Source organism: Triticum urartu, chromosome 4A, assembly GCF_056163025.1.
Source record: "Triticum urartu cultivar PI428250 chromosome 4A, HENAU_Tu73, whole genome shotgun sequence".
In the NCBI taxonomy this organism is placed as follows: domain Eukaryota; kingdom Viridiplantae; phylum Streptophyta; class Magnoliopsida; order Poales; family Poaceae; genus Triticum; species Triticum urartu.
The window spans coordinates 196,175,369-196,191,001 of record NC_141876.1 but is presented as its reverse complement, the minus strand read 5'-3'; the positions used below and the strand labels follow the sequence as shown (position 1 = coordinate 196,191,001).

The 15,633-nt window shown below is 44.0% G+C and overlaps 1 long non-coding RNA gene across 10 annotated transcripts; it reads right to left on the bottom strand.

The window, feature by feature from the left end:
• Positions 1-8,266: 8,266 nt before the first annotated feature.
• On the bottom strand, positions 8,267-15,315 carry LOC125551351 (uncharacterized). Of its 10 annotated transcripts, none has more exons than XR_015600710.1 (8): positions 14,095-15,315; positions 13,904-14,009; positions 13,387-13,466; positions 10,056-11,262; positions 9,687-9,972; positions 9,501-9,600; positions 8,822-8,978; positions 8,267-8,576 (listed from the first exon to the last, which is right to left on the bottom strand). It is a non-coding gene; the product is annotated as an uncharacterized LOC125551351 (long non-coding RNA). The 10 variants fall into 10 exon arrangements; XR_015600715.1 differs by having other exon boundaries at positions 9,687-9,730; XR_015600709.1 differs by having other exon boundaries at positions 9,687-10,565; positions 10,686-11,262.
• Between the last annotated feature and the right edge of the window lie 318 nt (positions 15,316-15,633).

The following is a 15,633-nucleotide window of genomic DNA, read 5'->3' as shown; positions in this document are numbered from 1 at the left end:
AAAAAGTTTGATGGGTTAATCCTCCCTTCATTCACCGTGACTGTAAACGGAGGTTCTCCTACATTCTTTGCAACCTTCTCTGCCAACTCCTTCCTCGTCAAACCGTCCGGCAATCCTTTAATCCTAGCCCACAATGGATACATGTTCAAATCATACTCTTCTACATCTGAAAATCCATCATACTCCATTAAAACCACCGGATCCCTTCTAAACTGCCATGGCCCCCCCTCCATTACTCTCTTCCAATCACCCAAGCAATGGCATTGAGCCAGAAACAAGTTGGGGCCTTTGATGTTGAAAGTCACCCCCTGCGCACACGCCCATGCGTTCCTCATGGAATTAAGCATAGAAGCGTGACTAAACGGCCGCAGTGTGTGAACCCTAAAGAGCGCCATCCAACAAACATCCTTGATCAAATCCTCAAACTCCCCAGAAAGATCCAGATCTTCTTCCTCCTCCCCTTGCAACTTGAGGTTCTCAAACGCACCATCTAGATCTTCATCTGCCCTGTATTGCTCCCAATCTGCATCCTCATCATCCTTCTGAACGTCAGAAGCCTTCCCGTCAAACGCCTTCGATGCATCCTCCTCACCCTTCTTGTTTCCCAGGCCCAAACCGGCGCCCGAAGATGGATCTTCAACCCTAGCTTCCGCTACTACTGGTATCTCCATCCCTCCACGCCCCTCCAGACTGCTCGGATCCCCCATGCAATCGTCGGAGCCCGCTCCCAGCTGTCCCTCGTCGTCCTTCTCTCGAGAAAACGCCGTCGATCGGTGGGAATCAACGTAATTTTGGTGTACCTCGACGGCGCCGCCGAGGGAAAGGTTGGACCCTAGGGAAACCCTAGGGGAAAGGTTATTATTACAAGCCGTGTTAATTTGCCGTTCATGAGAACTGCAAGTACACATCACTAATTCCTCCAGCCTGTCCGTCGCTACTACCACAATCGTCTACTTATCCTCTGAACCCCGCCGCCCCGGCAATGCCACCTCTGCCTCCCGCTGTGCTGTCTTGGCCGCTGCCGCCGGGCACGAGACGGCTGGAGTGCGGATGCAGTCCGTGGAGGTGTCTTACATGCGAAATCATTGTCCTCCTACGGCGCGACCTGATCAGGAAGGACAGGCGTGCGCAGTCGTGGCCACACATGATGCCCAGCGCTGTACGATATCTCGGTCGACCAGTGCATCGGCTGGCGACGTTCATCGCGGACCGGGACCATGCAGGCATGGCACGACGACGGACCGTCTATTGGCGAGGCAGATGGAGGGCATCTTGCTCATGGGCCATCGGATAGTATGACGGCGGTCCGGCTATCGGCTAGGAGGAGAGAGATCCTCGGAGAAATATCTAGTACTCCCACCCCTAGGGTGCTCCCCGTGCTCCAAACTCGGTAGCACATTTTAAAATGTTCAAAAAATTCTGAAAAAAATCTAGCACATTGACACAACATCAATGTATGTTGTTAAAAAAATTCAAATCAAAATTCGAAACATTGCTCGAGATACAAAAATGACAAAATGGATATCAATGAGATAATGGGCCTAATCTAAGGCCCAACTTAAGTTGCGTACTATTTACTGTCGAATTTTTCATTTATGTTTCTGAAGCTACGTTTCGGATTTTGATATATTTTTTGACAACATACTTTGATATTGCGTCAATGTGTTGGATTTGTTTTAGAATTTTTCGAACATTTAAAAATGTACTACAGAATTTTGGAGCACCGGGAGCACCCTAGGGATGGGAGTACCAGATATTTCCCCGGACATCCTCAGGCTCCTCGACTTTTTGCTGATGACGACACAATGAATGACATCGGTGAGTTCGTATGGCACCTATCATTGCCGGCACGGCCGTCTGTTGCTGCACCGCCTTCACATATCCAGGCCTCCGTCTCTGCCTATTTATGGGAGGAATTGGGAAGTCGGCCAGGGATATCGGTGTTCGACTCCAACTGTCCTCGTCCTCTAGAGTCACGAAGAAAAAATAGTACGTACTCCCTCTCTCTGGGAAAAGTTGTCCGCGTGACATTTTTTGCAAAAAAACCCTTGAAGAAACTCCGACTGAACCCGCAGTCCATCATCCCCTTTGACAGCTCCGCTCGTGCAGCTCCACCGCTCCCCCGCGACACCGGTGACGCCGCGCAGCTCCACCACGCCGCGCCGCCGCGACCCGCAGCTCCACCACGCCGCTCCGCCGCGACCCGCAGCTCCACCGCTCCCTCCATCCCTGCCCGTCGATTTGTTCCCTAAAATACTCACATTTCCCTATCCCTGCCCGCGACAAGGCCGAATGTGTACCACTCCAGCATCCCCGGCGCGGCGTCCAGCCAGAGGAAGAGGCAGTCGTGGGCGGCGCGGAAGACGCCGTCGGCCTCCACCAGCGCCTCAATGTAGATGTTAGAGCCGCCGGCAAAATTTCAAATTGGGGAGAGCAAAATCTCACCTTTCCTTTTCCGGCGGATATGAAGGCGGATCTCTCCTTTTCATAGGGTACGTGCAGAGCACACACCCCTACAGGCTCTCTCCTATGAAATCTTGTCTAGCTAAATTTAATGGTCTCGCTGCTCCTTACTCAATTTTGGTGCCTGTGGTGTCTGGAGTCTGAATTGGAAATCAGAACCAGTTCCATAATTTTCAGTTTGTAAAATTTCACTGAATTTTACTGCATGAGACAGCCTCTATAATTTTCAGCTCCATAATTTTCAGTTTGTAGAGCTGGAGGTCAGATTCAGCTCCATAATTTAATTGAATTTTATTAAGGGAAATCATATACTCCCTCTCTCAGTTCTTCTGTTGCATGGCCATTCCTTAAAGAAACATGACACATCAAAATTCATAGTAACATCCTCAAGCCCTTGTTCTTATTCTTATTCTGTAATCTAAATTACTCGTCGAGACCATCGAGCAAGAGAGCAAGAGAGTTAGTCTGTATTGCTGTTTTCATTTGCTGAATAGAGCTTAAACTCTGCACTTTCATGGACTAAAGTTCATTTTGGTTTATGCTCTCTGCGTTGCTGTATTCAGTAGGGCCACCGGCAAGCTGCTGCTATTTCTGTTGATCTGCTGCTGTTATTTCAACTGATATGTTGTCCCTCTTGTCTCCAGAATTGCCTGTTGTTGCTATTGATGTGTTGCTGCTGCTTCTTCAATTCGTGGCGCTGCTGCTTCTTCAATTCATGGCGCTGCTGCTTCAATTGCCAACTCTTCTTGCCGTACTGCTGGTGCTTCAAATCAACAGAGGAGGCGATGACAACATTTAGTCCTGATTTTCTGCCAGGAACAAGTGAGCCATTTATTTTTGACTAATACAGTATCCATTTTATTTCTTCAGAAGCTAGCTCATTCTCAAAAATAAAGGAACATAGGCAAAGCAATAGATAGTAGCTAGCATATGATTTGGTTACAGTAAGGATCTTCTGAACATTTGGTTAGCTCTGTCTATATCTCTGAACATATGAGCAATGTGTATTTTTAGTACCAGCAATGCACATTGATGATTCCAGAAAATAAGTTTATAACCACTCTAGATTTACAAGTGTTTACTGAAGAATATTCTGTTTATGAAGTAGACCAGCAATATTCATCTTTTTTCTGTTTATGAAGAAGAAGAAGAATAAACCTAGCTAATTCAAATATTCCAATTTTAGGGACATGTTTTTAATTCAATTGGACAAGCATGGAATACTTTGAATTTTGACCATGACAATGAATTTCGATTGTAATCCAATTAAACTCTCTGTATCAATTAAATTCTTTGTATAACCTGTTAATTTTGATTGCAATCAAGCTTTCGCAGGAACAAATGAAAAATTTACTCTAATGTGATCAAGATTTCACAGGAACAGAGGCGGAGTACCAGAGGCGTCGGGGTCGGGGGCGGGTAAAAAAAGAAGGCTCATTCTAGTTTCTACAAGAGATTATGCTAGTGAATTCAAACTATGCTTTGTTTGATTCGGATTATGCTAGTGAATTTAGTTACTTCACCTCACCTTCACTTCACCAAATTTCTGACACAGGACACTGAATGGAGTATGATTGACAGACACAAAACACTGTAAATTTCAGATAACATCAGCAGTAGATCAGCATTGCAATTGAGAATTTTAATACTCCAATTAACACTGCAACTGACGCTGATGGAGTACTTCTTTGACAAAATGAAATTGATACTGCAATTGGCACTGTACCTGCAGCCAACAGCAGCAGCAGAGGCAATCAGCAGTCGAGGTGCTCGAGGGCAGAGGCAATCAGCAGAAGCAATCAGCAGTCGAGGGCAGAAGCAATCACCAGAGGCAATCAGCAGAAGCAATCAGCAGAAGCAATCAGCTGTGGCATCAGCAGGTTTGCGTGGTCCTCTCTCCGCCGGGGAAGATCCGCCTTGCCCTGCCTACCGAATTCTTCAAGAGGGGAGCGGCGACCGGGGTCGGCAGCGGCGGCTAGGGTTGCCGCGGGGGTGAGGAACCGGCGAGCAGGGCCAGGGACGCGAGCAGGGCCACGAGGAGGAGGCGCCCGTCGAGGTGGTCGCCTTGGAGGAGCAGCCTCAGCTGGGCGGCGGGGCAGCTCGCCTCCGTGCAGACGGCCCACGTTCGCAGCGGCGGGGCAGCTCGCCTCCGTGTGGACGGCCCACGTTCATAGCGGCTGAGCAACCGCAGGTGGGCTATGGCGCAGGTGGGCGTCGGCGGAGGTGGTCGCCCGCTCTTTCTACGGCGGCTGCCAGCGGTGGCTACGACGGCCGCTTGGTCGAAGGAGGAAGAAGCAGAGGTGAGGGGGGGGATTAGCACTAGATTTAAAATCGAAAGGTTTTTTTTGTAAAATTTGAAATGAACTAAGTTCTGAACAACTTTTTCCGGACGAAGGAAGTATTGGGCAACACGGTAGCAGGAGAGCGACGTACGAAAAGACCGAGCCAGATAAAGTCAGGTCGTGGTTATCTCCAATTCATCGTTGGTCTAGCTTCAACTGGACGTGGCCTCGTGGGCCAGGCTTAGTTAGAAAAAAGAATCGAATTTGGCATATAACTTGGCTGGATGAGTTGCCCGACTGCGTGAACAATCGTGAGGTGGGCAGAAAAATAGTACCACCAAAAAAAATATAATGATTTTTTCGCAAGCGTTTTAGTACCACCTCGTTTATATTACATTTTATCTATACAAATCGTAAAAGCGTATTATAACATGAAAAGAAAGCATATTGTGACGGTGAACCCACGGAGTTAATCCGTGTTTTATTATTAGGGAAAAATATATATATATATATACTAGCACAAATATCCGTGCGTTGCAACGGGTGGAAAAACAACACATGCTCTTAACCCAATATCCATCACTCAAAACCACAATAGGTCCACATCTTTTATTTTAACGGAGCATTACATTTGTATTGCCGCTTACCCTTCTCACCCTTGTCGGCGGTAGCCTCAGTTTTCACACAAATTAAAGTGTGTTTGCATGTGGTTAATCCTAAGGCATCTCTATCTCCCACTCTCCCCCCTCTCTCTCGCTCTCGCAACGAGAAATCTGTTATTTTTCCTTTGCGAGGTTTTCCAGAGGTGTGCATGCGTGGTTATCGATATTTTCGTTCGTCTTTATATGATTTTAGTTGGTGTTTATTTGTAATCCGGATCGCCACGGCACGAAAAGAATGAATCATGCTCTCTCGCGATGAGAAATCTGTTTGTTTTTCCCTTGCGAGGTTTTTCAGAGGTGTGTATGTGTGGTTATGATGTTTTCTTTCGTCTCTATATGGTTTTAGTGGGTGTTTATTTGCAATCCGTACCGCCGCCACTACAATGAAAAACGGACCATGTGCTACATATTATAAGTTTGCTTCCAAAATAATATTTAGAAAATATTTAGCAGGTAAAAATAGCATCATATTCAAACTGTACACATTTCTAATCAAATTTCATATATAAAAAATTAAAATCTGAGTAAAGGTTTAAAAGATATGATAATATAGAAAATCATTTGTTTCACTTAAATATAATACGCAGGTGAATTACATAAAAAGTCAAGGGGTTTCAGGAAAAATGCAAAATAACTGTTCCAATATGAGTTGAGTGTGTATTATGGGTTAATTCATAGAAAGCATAGGGTTTTTTTTTTTGCAAAGTTGTGTGACCGACCGCCAGAAGCACTCCTTAGCTTATTATTAGGTATAGTAAATATGCCTGTGCTTCTCAACGGGTGAAAAATTATTATTTGTGCATGGCCGCATCCTCCTACTAAATGGACATGTCGTCCAAGACTCAGAAATCAGGCTAAGGAGATGTGGTAGAGATAAAAAAGGCTTTGAAATTATATGGCAAAAATAACATAAGGAGTTAGAAAAGGCAATTGAGACTTGAAGCGCTGCGATGGTATCATGGCCTAATTTCATAAAAGCATCTATGGTATTCTTTTTTGGTCCTATAAAAACAGCCTTCATACACTGCAAGGATCAAAGTTATTGTCTTCAAGCTTGATGTCCCTCTAGCCTTATAGTACATCTTCAACAAATGAACAAATTTTAATTAATTGGTCTCACTTATGGGCAAGCGTTGTACCTGGTGATCTTTATTAATGGACCGATTAGAAGCAAGCCGATTCAAGACAGTTGAATAACAAAATATGATGAATCAAAAAAATCAAATCACCGCTTGGAAGTTAATTAAATGAAAAAAAAATAAGAACAAACCAATACGAAAGAATAAACCTTTTTTTGGACACCGTCTCACGTAAACCTACTCATCAAGAGCTACCAACATGTGCTAACCTTGATGCGAGCTGATATGCTTGATTGATTATTTGAATGAAAATCAGATTTTTTTTTCTATTCGTGCATGTGTTGGTTTTTAGATGTTCGTGGAGGTTTAATTAAGAGCAAATCTGAGGAGCCAACACCAGCATGCAGAGCCCGGATACCATAATCACATTTAATTAGGAGTCAAGGTGCAGGCCCAACGGCCCATGCCAGGGAGCACGAAAAAAAGAAATAAACTACAGCCCAACACCGATGAAAGAACCAATTCTCGGATAAATTGAATGAGCTATCAATAAAAAATACGCATAGGAACTTGGCTGAGTTGGTATGTGCAACAAGCCCTCACGTTGGTGGCCTCGGATCGAATCCTAGTGCCCCTATTTATCTTTATTTTTCTATATCTTTAATGACACACGCCCACAGGCTTCCCCGAATTAGTACCACCTCGCGTATATATTTAAAATTCAAAATGAAAACATAAAATCACGGAAAGAAGCGTATTGTGACGGTGAATCCGAAGACTCAATTCGTACTTTATTATTACTAGCAAAAGAGCCCGTGCGTTGGAACGGGTATAAAGTAAACTAAGAAATATGCCCGGGAGAAAAACAATCACATACATCCATCCCAATAAGCAAGACTCAAGACCCATAGTCAGTCTACATCCTCTATTTTATCATAACGTCTTGCATGGCAAAATTAGTACCACCTCGCGCATATATTTAAAATTCAAACTGAAAAACGTAAAATCACGGAAAGAAGCGTATTGTGACGGTGAATCCGGAGACTCAATTCGTGCTTTATTATTACTAACAAAAGAGCCCGTGCGTTGGAACGGGTATAAAGTAAACTAAGAAATATGCCCGTGCGTTGCAACGGGTATAAAGTAAACTAAGAAATATGCCCGTGCGTTGCAACGGGAGAAAAATCACGGAAAGAAGCGTATTGTGACGGTGAATCCGGAGACTCAATTCGTGCTTTATTATTACTAGCAAAAGAGCCCGTGCGTTGGAACGGATATAAAGTAAACTAAGAAATATGCCCGTGCGTTGCAACGGGAGAAAAATCACGGAAAGAAGCGTATTGTGACGGTGAATCCGGAGACTCAATTCGTGCTTTATTATTACTAGCAAAAGAGCCCGTGCGTTGGAACGGATATAAAGTAAACTAAGAAATATGCCCGTGCGTTGCAACGGGAGAAAAACAATCACATACATCCATCCCAATAAGCAAGACTCAAGACCCATAGTCAGTCTACATCCTCTATTTTATCATAACGTCTTGCATGGCAAAATTAGTACCACCTCACGTATATATTTAAAATTCAAACTGAAAACGTAAAATCACGGAAAGAAGCGTATTGTAACGGTGAATCCGGAGACTCAATTCGTGCTTTATTATTACTAGCAAAAGAGCCCGTGCGTTGAAACGGGTATAAAGTAAACTAAGAAATATGCCCGTGCGTTGCAACGGGAGAAAAACAATCACATACATCCATCCCAATAAGCAAGACTCAAGACCCATAGTCAGTCTACATCCTCTATTTTATCATAACGTCTTGCATGGCAAAATTGATACATCGTGACTTGAGGATACTAACTAATTGAAGAATGGGTTGGCGGGAGCGGGAGGATTCATACAAAGTTCACCTTAAAATGCTACTTTCTTATTTCCTGGCATGCAATTTTTTTATCTAGACATTAGATTAAACTTGGCAAATACTATAGACAATTGTACACCTTGTGAACATAAGAAAAAGGAAGACTCGCAAAGAAGAAATCGGCCATCAGGAAACTGAAACCTCTATAGTTGAAGGTTGCATCTGAAACAAAACTGCAATAGGTATCAGTATCACACATTTAGGAATCACCAACAAGGAAAAAATAAGTCAAAATCATGAGACTACTCCGCAAGAGATGAATGTATAATTATGCCAATGTTCAGAACAATTCTAGAAAAACCATAGACAGTTTATTTAAACCGTAAAGATCATCTTTATGAATTTAGTATTATTGCAAATGTTCAAACCAAATTGAGGCTTAACTAATAAAAGTAGATTAGATGGGTTAAAAAAATACCAAACATTATCTGGAATTATCATCACTATCACAAAGTGGAGGTTTGCCTCAGGATCACTGACTCATGTAGCAAGAGTTATTTAAAGGATTCCTCCATACAGCAACATACTATTTCTTCACAAGCTCCCAACATGGTCGGTTACGAGGTCCTCCATCTCTACAAATAATTTTATCTGTAAACAATCATTTCGAGAGAGATCGGCAAAAAAATGCAGTATTTCATTATGAGAGGCTACTTGACCTGATATAAGTAATGTTATATAAAACTATTATTAACAAAGAAGAGATTATTCTGGCTAAATCGAACAACTATGGATTCATCATGTGTGAAAAATAAGTGAATTAACACATCGAGAAGATTATATTACTCTAAAGGAACAAAGTATGTAAGTAAGTATATGCCCCAAAACATGCTACTCCACAGTAATAGAGATTCAACAATGGTAGACATTTTAGCTGTAGAAACTGGTGTAGTCCATGAAACTTTAGCTGTTATTTATCTTTTGCATGTTCAAGAAGTGATGCTTGTAAAACCCATATGTTTTAAGTTCCGATTTATCATCAACCAGCCATGTATGAGGTACAAACTACTCGTTCGCTTTCCTGTTTTACGCAATTTAAACTTAACTTTCCTGTTTCTAAAAAGATTTGCGTAATTTATAATATAATCAAGGCAAACCTGAGATATCTTTATCATCAACCAGCCGTGTATGAGGTACATTGCTAAACCACACCTCTAGTTCACATAACTACATTACAGAGATTCTCGTACATGGATGCTGCATTTACAGAACATAAGCCAAATCAGTTAGTTCAATTCAGATTTCTGAATTTATTGCTTAAAACAATGGATGTATATACCTACTTGAGTTGGCCCTTCCTCTTGGAGGGGATTGCGATTTGATGCATCTTAATAATAAAGGAAAGTCAGAGTGGTTAGATATACTATGCAGATAATCAAAGATCGAACCTGTATTCAAGAAAACGCATCCAGATATTTAAACATTTAGATCAGCATCAAAGAAAACTGAAAAGTGTCTAGCATTCTCGAAAGCAGAGAGAAGAAAACTGTCTAGTAAGAGGCCACACTGTTGTACTGATTCCTTGAATCCGGTGCTGCAGGAGGCTATGTAGATCATCCCATCCACTTCCTATGGAAGTAGACAATTTGCTCATCTAAAAAAATTAAGACCAATGCACATAGATAGACATAGCTGAATTTTCCTGATCAAACCTTAGGTCTGAAGCTGATTTTGTTATTCAGTAATGAACTTAATGGCTGGAGAACGGAGAGTCGCTTCTGTTCCTCCAGTCGGAAGCCCGATTAAATTGAAACTGTCGGCAATGCACATGTGACTCTCCGCTGCATCAAGCATCAACCATCCTGACATGTTTTCCTTAATTGATCAGAAAAGTGATGCTTTGTTTGATGTATAACTGATCAGAAAAGAGATGCTTCGGTTAATGTACAGCTAGAACTTGATATCAAAGGATATTATAATATGGAGAAGAAAGGGAGTGGGGAGAGGCTGCATTGGGTTGGTGGCCTTTTTCAGATCAATACGCGCCGTCGCCCGGCTCGGGAGCTCATGGACTCGGCGGAGCTCCATCCACACTGCGGCAGCGTGAGTGCGGGGCCTCATCCGTTGCGCACACGCCACCGGCGCCACAGGTGGAGAGCAAGGGCGAGCCAACTGGGGCTCCGTTCAGGCTGTGACCCGGTGGCGGGGGCCTACGCAGCTTGCTGCAAGGGGATGGGAAAGATTAGTATAGGATCTTCCTTGTGCCTGCCGCATCGCCAGCTAGGCGACACTGCTTCTACGGGTTCAGGAATCAGAGCAACTCATATCCCCTGCAAACCTACATCACCATGGTCACGTGCACGAGCCGGCCAGGGTGGCGGGGTAGTGGGAACTGGGAAGGGAGCTCGCCACGGCCCACGGGTTCTCAGGAGGTAGCGGTGGAGGATAAGCGTCTCGGCCATCGTCGTAGCTGCCATCTAGGGCATCCGTGCGCAGCTCATGGCGGCGGGTATTGGCGTGGGCAGGAGCCATTGCTGAGGTTTACGGTGAGAGGGGCTGAAGCCAGGACTGGAGAGGCGGCACCGGTGTGAACCCTGGGGCGGCGGCGTCATTGGGGAGCCGCATCCTAGGAGGTGGCCGAGTCGGCGTCAACGCGACCTCGAGGGGCAAGCACCTCTGGGTCGGTGTCCGACGACAACAAAGGAGTGCGGCGACGGCGTCCATAGGGCAGATACTCCTCTCCTCTTCGTGGACGGAGCGAGAGGACAGGTACGGAGGTTATAGGTGCCTACACTTTTATACAAAAAAAATCGGATAGACACTGGTATGAAAAGCAGTCCGGATCAGCACCGGTAGAAAAGAAGTCGGATGTGCGCGGGACGACGTAGAAGACCTGGCATAGTACGGACGACGGACGACCTGGCATAGTTGGACACGGAAAGAAAGAGGATTTACCTTCTCAGGTTTTTCTTATATACATATAAACATAGATAGATTAGTACCACCTTGGATTTTAGAAAAAATATAGACATGTTGAAAGAAAACTAAAAGCGTAAATTCATGGGAAGAAGCGTATTGTGACGGTGAATCCATGGAGTCAATCCGTGCTTTATTATTAATTAGGGAAAGATTAGAGAGAGACTAGGACTAAGAAATATGACCGTGCGTTGCAACGGGAAAATAAATTGGTGTGTATGTGGTAGCACGACAACTTGTGCTTCGCTACACCAAAACGCATACCAGCAACATGATATCGAACAATGACAGCCGATAGGTAGTCACCAGGGTTTAGGAAAAAATACATTCTCCGAACAATTTAGGCCTCCTGTTAATCCTCGGCACATGGCTCACACACATGATCTTGTTAGGATTTAATTATGACACTTAATTAAAGGGAAATCTCCCCTTGTTCCAACCGACACCCGCAACAATCGCATCCCTCGATGCGCTGTTCGGGAACGGACGCATCTCTCTATTGCGTCCTCTCAGATTGTATATAAGCCTAATCATTAATGAAAGAGATCAAGCATTTTTGCCTTACTATTCATTCGTCTCTCTCGTTCGATCTCAAACATTAGAAACGGATTGAGCGGAAAACCAGCGAGGGTCAACATACGATACGATCATAAAAAAAGAGGATGACGGTGAACGAAATGATCATAAAAAAATAGAGAGTTATGGTGAACCGACGCAAGCAATTGACTTGCAACGGGGAGAGAAAGTTGATCCCATCATCATGCAAATGCACACCGACGTCACAATGCATACACAAACATTGTATACGATCCTGCCAGGGATCCACCTCTTTGTCCATTGTCCACCATCACCATGATGCCCCCACAGCCGGCAGGACATGTCAACCTTAGTGAGCACGCGCCCTACTGGACGCCAATGAAGGGCAAGAAGGCCCTTGAGGCAACGCATAGGCGCCCAAACGTTGTCTTCATCCTCCTACTCCTCCACCCAACAATTGGTCAACTCAACTATGTGTAAATTACCTCCAAAATTCCTTGACCCCCTATACAAAGCCTTTACCTTCATGAGCTAATCATGATACTACTTGACTAACAAATGTCCAATACATGTTGCTGAACTGAAGTCGTTTGCTATTAATACTTGACTGCTGAGTTCAACCTCTTTAATTCCATGACATGAGCTCAAATAGCATACCACCAGGTCAACCATTTTTTAATATTAGGGATGTTTTTGCTTGTATGCATATTATTTTAATCTTATTAAATAATAAATTAAATCAAGGGAGGAGGCGACACTTGGGAGAGCATGGAGAGATGAAATGCCAAACATGACAATATTCATATTATTTTATTCATCAACACACAATGTCAATTCACTAATCAACTTGTACTAAAATATAGTTTATCTAGCTAAGTGCATCAGGAATCTAACCTCAAAAGATATTAATTCATTGATTCTTCATATCCTTGTGAATCCATCAGTGAACAAAGTAAATTCAATAGATTAATGTGGGACTAAGGAAGAAAACTAAACCAGAAGATCAAATCAGTCTTAGTTAGCTCATCATGCGTGTTGTGACCAAGCTGTTCTCATTCAAAGTTTAACCTCCAAATAAAAGGAACAGAAAACTTTTGTCTCTCCTTCACAATGCTGCTACTGTTACCTAGAAGGCTTTTCAAGACTTGCAATATAGCAAGGTGCAAAGGGGGCGGTATGGCTTGATCTTACCAACAATCTCCCATGGGCTGAGAAAAACAGTTGATCCACATGAGCCTCTCCTAAGTTATAACACTGGTATTAATTGTGAATTTCTACTTCTTTAAATTTACAGTCCTATTACATAATGAGAAGATAGTAACTTCTGCCAAGAAAATAATTCTAGGAAATTATACAGGTGCACTCACTTTGAGCTGCACTTTTTCTACTCCTGCTACGCCACCTCGTGTATATTCACATTGCGTACACATATGATCATGCCAAGAATTGCAACTCCAGTAATTGTAGAATATCAGCAACGAAGAGGGCATCATGACTGTTTTTTGTTCAGAAATCAGTAGGAGGACTTACCGTGCATCATGATTGCTTTTGCACGTACTCTTCTCCAATGCAGCTTTCACCAGAATAACAATAGCAATTTCTCCTCCCACCTGCGGATTTAAGTAACCTTGTTTTATCTCGTGTTGTCGCAAGAACCATCAGAAGTATGTTCATAGGAAGTTAAAGCCTACATGTACAGGTTTTCAATCTCAGTTTCCTGCAATGTTTTCCTTTAACTGTTTGGTTGTACGCTAGATGTATAGGGATATTTGTTTCTTGTATAGTAGCATTATCAAATAGGCCAGATCTGACTATTGGCTTAACCATGACTATTTTGCAGTCAGGCACAGTTCAAAAGATCACCTTAGGTCCTTAGCAAAGTCATTATGTCATTGTTTGAAACTTTGCATGCAATATCTGCATTAAGGATAACTGCATTTACATGGAGCGATGGTGTAAAATCTGAAGAGCTAGAAGCATCGTATGGGTGGACCGTGTGCGTCTTTGAAGTAGCAACTACACTGGAATGAAAACTAGAATTACGTACATTGGTGTTATATTATTATTGAACTACTTTCAAAGGAAACTTGGGCATCAACATTAGCATATGAGTCCATTCTTTGTTCAGAAAATGATACAAGTTTTGCATAGGCCTGCATAAGAAAACAACACAATATTAGCTCTGTTAGCATGCTACACTGAAGTTGCAGAAAGATAAGAGCATCAGTAGCTACCTACCTTTGCATATGGAGGACCAGTGTGTTGATGCGGGAGGGGCCGTGGCGCTGTACCCACCGCAACAATACTTCTTGCAAGGGCATCCAATGGGAACATCTAGCCGCATAGTGAGTCCATTCTTCAAATAACTCCTGTAAATTTCACACAACGAACTTAGTAAGCATTGCCTTGAAGAGGAACTCAGGCTAGATTGGCAAAGCTGAGTGAGGTATCCAGCACAGAAGGACACGAATATGACCAACACAATGCGCGCCACCGGAACATTGAAACACATCCGGTCTAGCATTGTCAAGTTGGACATAGTTGAGAACTATCCATAAGGTGCCCAGCTGAACCTGTTCGTTCGGATGGACCTCGCCATGCTAGCAATATCTTGCAGCCATCGATGGTTATGGAGAGCTTCCCAGACTGTGCACTTATTCAGGATGCGCGGACTGATCTTCAGTAGTAAGGATGGCGCAAAATCACTAACATCAAAGCCTTCCATCCATTTGTTAGTCCAAAAAAAGTTGTACGCCCATCTCCCACATCACTCAATATGACCAAACTATTAAAGAGCTGACGTACAAAATCATCCACCGCTTCCAGTAATCTTTGCCATGGTATATTAGGATCTGATCTTCTCATCCACTCCCATCTCATCCGAAGAGCTACAGCCTATAGCTACAAGATTTTGACTTCCAATCCTCTGAAGCGATATGGCCTGCACACACTTTGCTAAGCAACCAAGCTCACCTCGCGTCACAGCTAGCCGGAGGCTAGAGAGCACGCGGCGCGTCAAGGGGAAGTCGGGAAGTGGCGTGCAGGTGGAGTAGGCCAGCGGCTGTGGTGGGAAGCGACAGCGGGGTTGCAGCGATGTTCACCGCGGGAGCCAGGAGGACTGGTCCAATGGGTGGTGGAGTGCGCCGTCGCCACGGGAGCCAGGCAGACTGGTCTAACGGGTGGTGGAGTGCGTCGGGATGGCGAAGCCGGCCGGGTTGGGGGAACCATTGCCGAGGTGGAAGCAGTGGGATGGAGTCCAAGCGGCGCCGTGGTAGCAGGGATGGGGGAGCAGGCAACGGATGCAGCGTCGAATGTCGTCGGCGGTGGAAGGCCACGTGGGTGGGGTAGGCGGCGCGCGGCGGCGTGGCGAGGGTGGCGGCGCGCTGGAGGTGGAAGATGGGATTGGGGCAGGGTCATGGGTCGTGCGGTTTTTTTCTGCTCGTATCCGTTCGGCGTGACTTGATAACTAAGACTACGGGTTGAATAATAAAAACCATAGGGGCTTTTGTGCAAAATTGCCGTGACGGTGAACCCAGGGACTCAATTCATGCTTTATTATTATATGGAGAGACTAGCACAAATGCCCGTGTGTTGCAACGGAGAAAAAATTGATGTGTGTTCACCAAAAAGAAAGCTGCACGACGACATTCATATGTTGCCACCTGGTGGTTGCAAAAAGGGCATGCTGAGATTTAGAAGAAAAGCATCATCAACTACACATTAGTCATAATGAAAGAACCCTTAACACCGATAATAAGAAACACTTATTTTTTTCGT